This window comes from Apium graveolens, chromosome 1 (genome assembly GCF_009905375.1).
Source record: "Apium graveolens cultivar Ventura chromosome 1, ASM990537v1, whole genome shotgun sequence".
Lineage (NCBI taxonomy): Eukaryota > Viridiplantae > Streptophyta > Magnoliopsida > Apiales > Apiaceae > Apium > Apium graveolens.
In genome coordinates this window covers 86,931,923-86,935,544 of record NC_133647.1, presented here as the reverse complement: position 1 = coordinate 86,935,544, position 3,622 = coordinate 86,931,923, and the positions used below count along the sequence as shown (strand labels likewise).

Genomic DNA, 3,622 nt, shown 5'->3' with positions numbered 1-3,622 from the left:
CACCATAAAAAGAGAATGATTTAATGGTGGAGGAATTAATTAATAATGACTAATAATTATTTATTTATGAAATAAATAATTAATTGGCAAATTTAATAATTGATTAAATAAGATTTAATTGATTATAAATTAATTAAGAAAAGTTCTTAATATTATTAATTAAAGGATTTAATTTTTGGAAATTAAATCAAGAGAGAGAATTATTTCTAAAGTATTTAGAAAAAAGGATTAATGATTAAAAGGTGTTTTAATTATTAATGAGAATAATAAATGGGATAATAATAATAATATTTATGGGAAAATTTCAGCTGAAAATTTTGCCTATAAATACACTATTATAGACCCTAATTTTATTCGAACCCACATCTAACCCGAAAACCCAAAAAGTTTGGAAAACCCAATTCTCTCCACCTCCTTCCTCCTCCTTAACATTGTTTTCTTGGTGGATACCGGTGGAGTGCTTCACACTTGAGGAGCAACTGCTAAGGATATCTGATCGTTGTCTCCGAATTATTTTAAAGGTTAGATTCGATCCCTCGAATTTTTATTCCCGATTTATATGCTTTTATTTGGATTTTGTATGTGTAAAAGTGTTTTGCCATGACCCCGCTGCGTTAAAAATCCAACATGTTCAGCAACCTATAGTCCATGCAAACTCTCCACCCCGTGACTGTTCTTATAGGAATAAGCTCATTCTTCTCCTTTGCTACCACAATAATTCCACCTTTCATTGGCACACATTGAACCGGGCTTACCCATGAACTGTCAGAAATTGGAAAGATGATCCCTGCATCTAGCCACTTAAGAATTTCTTTCTTCACTACTTCCTTCATGATCGGATTAAGTCTTCTTTGTTGCTCAACCGTAGGCTTTCTACCTTCCTCTAGCAGAATTTTATGCATGCAATAAGAAGGGTTGATTCCCTTGATATCTGCTATAGTCCAACCAATTGCCGATTTGAATCTCTTAGCAGCCTTAGGAGCTTTTCCTCGCCACTACCTGAAAGTTCAGATACAATAATAACAGGCAAAGTAGACGCATCACCTAAAATCGCATACCTCAAATGCTCAGGTAGAGGCTTAAGCTCAAGAGTGGGAGCTTCCTCAATAGATGGCTTGAGGCGTTTAGGAGATTTGTTCAATTCCTCCACTCCAAGAGATTCAAAGGGCATCTCAATCTTCCTCTTCTAGGGAGAAGCATTCAAATATTGTAATTGTTCTTCACCTTCATCATCTTCACTATCTGAATTTCCCAATAAGGCATTTTCTAAGGCATCAGACCTTAGTAATTGATCAAGTTCTGATGTAACCACAGAATCGACCAACTCCACCTTTAAGCACTCCTCATTTCCCGTAGGAAATTTCATAGCATTAAACACATTAAAAGTTACATCCTGATCCTGCACTCGCATTATGAGCTCACTCTTTTGCACATCTATCAAGGTTCGGCCAGTCGGCAAGAAAGGTGTTCCCAAGATTATGGGAATCTTCTTATCCTCCTCGAAATCAAGAATGACAAAATCAGCAGGGAAGATGAGTTTATCAACCTTGACCAAGACATCCTCCACAATACCTCGCAGATATTTAATAGAACGCTCGGCCAACTGCAAGGTCATATAAGTCAGTTTTGGATCAGGTAAGTCTAACAGCTTGAAGATTGACAAAGGCATCTGATTGATGCTAGCTCCCAAGTCATATAAGCATCTGTCAAAAGACACTTTTACGATAGTAATGGAATAGTGAAGCTTCCTGGATCTTTAAGCTTCGGAGGCAACTTTTGTTGCAGCACAACACTACATTCCTCCGTGAGAGTGACATTCTCTAAATCATCTAGCTTCACATTCCGAGAGAGAATACCTTTCATAAACTTTGCGTAACTAGGCATCTACTTTCAGAGCCTCAGCGAAAGGTATGTTGATATGAAGTTTCTTGAACACCTCTAGAAACTTCTCAAATTGCTTGTCCAGCTTTTTCTTCTGCAGCCGCTTAGATAAAGACAGTGGAGGATATATCTGTTTCCCCCATGTATTACCCTCAGGAGGAGTGTGCTCAACAGTAGTCTTCCTTGGTTCCACTTCCACTTCCTGCTGCTCTACTTCTTTCTCAACCTCAGATTCTTCAGTCAACGCTTGAGTTTGTTCAGGATTTGCAACCTTTCCAGACCTCAAAGTGATTGCCTTTACCTTCTCCTTAGCTTCCCTCTTTCTTGGCACTTCAGTGTCACTAGGTAGAGTACCAGGTTGACGATTTAGCAAGGCATTGGAAATTTGACCAATTTGATTTTCCAAGGTCTTGATAGATACAACTTGACTCTTGTACATTAGCTTCAACTCCTCTAATTCAGATTTGTCATTAGCTTGTTGCAGTTGTAGTTGCTGTCTTGGTGCATATTATGGTTGCTGAAAACCAGGAGGGTTGTACTGCTTAGCTGGGTACTGCTGATAAGGCTGTTGAACCGTATTTTGAGCGTTGCTCCAACTGAAATTAAGATGATTGCGGTTGTTGGGATGATAAGTGGCTGGCACAGGTTGCTGCGAACACTGAAAGTAGCTTACGAACTGAGCTGATTCACTAGAAATTGTGCACTGATCAGTCTAATGGGAACCAACACAAATCTCACAGACACTAGCGATTTGATTAACCCCATAATTAGCCAAAGTGTCCACCTTCATCGTCAAAGCTTTAAGTTGGGCAGCTATAACAGTTGCTACATCCAACTCCAGAATTCCTGCTACCTTTTCCTGAGTCAGTCTCTGGGAAGGATTCTGGTACTCATTGGCAACCATTAGTTAAATAAGTTCATAAGCTTCATCATAGCTTTTAGCCCATAAGGCTCCTCCTGATGCTGCATCAAGCATGGGTCTAGAAGTAGCACACAATCCATTGTAGAAACAGTTAATAATCATCCAATCAGGCATGCCATGGTGCAGGCACTTCCTTAGCACCTCCTTATATCGATCCCAAGCCTCACACAGAGATTCTCCAGTTTGCTAAGAAAACTGAGTAAGAGCATTCCTGATTGCAGCAGTCTTCGCCATAGGGAAGAATTTAGTGAGAAACTTTTGAGCAAGATCTTCCCAAGTGGTGATAGACCCTGCTGGTAGGGAATGTAACCAGCACTTAGCTTTGTCCCTCAGAGAGAATGGGAAGAGTCGCAGCTTGATAGCATCTTCAGTCACATCATTGAACTTGAACGTGTCACAGATCTCGATGAAATCCCTGATGTGCATATTGGGGTCTTCAGTAGGAGAACCCCCAAACTGAACTGAGTTTTGTATCATCTGAATCGTGTTTGACTTTATCTCAAAAGTGTTAGCCCTGATGGTTGGCCTGATGATGCTTGACTGAATGTCATTGATCTTAGGCTGAGAATAGTCCATCAAAGCCTTAGGATTTTCTGCTTGATCACCCATCTCTACTGAAACTGGTTCCTTGACTTTCTCTTCTTCTTCTTCTACCTTCCTTTCTTCTTCAAAAACTTCCTTTCGAACCACCACAACTTCTTTCTCGGCTTTATCCAGTGTTCTCTTACAACTACGCGAACGCGTATGCATACACCCTCGCTAGAGTACTTGAAATAAGAAAAGGAAACAAATAAGTAAGAATGTCCGAGTCAATAAACT

The 3,622-nt window shown here is 39.6% G+C and overlaps 1 non-coding gene across 1 annotated transcript; it reads left to right on the top strand.

Annotated features, from left to right (window-relative positions):
- Window positions 1-2,915: 2,915 nt before the first annotated feature.
- Window positions 2,916-3,022, top strand: LOC141682447 (small nucleolar RNA R71). The gene has a single exon (XR_012559787.1). It is a non-coding gene; the product is annotated as a small nucleolar RNA R71 (small nucleolar RNA).
- Window positions 3,023-3,622: the final 600 nt, after the last annotated feature.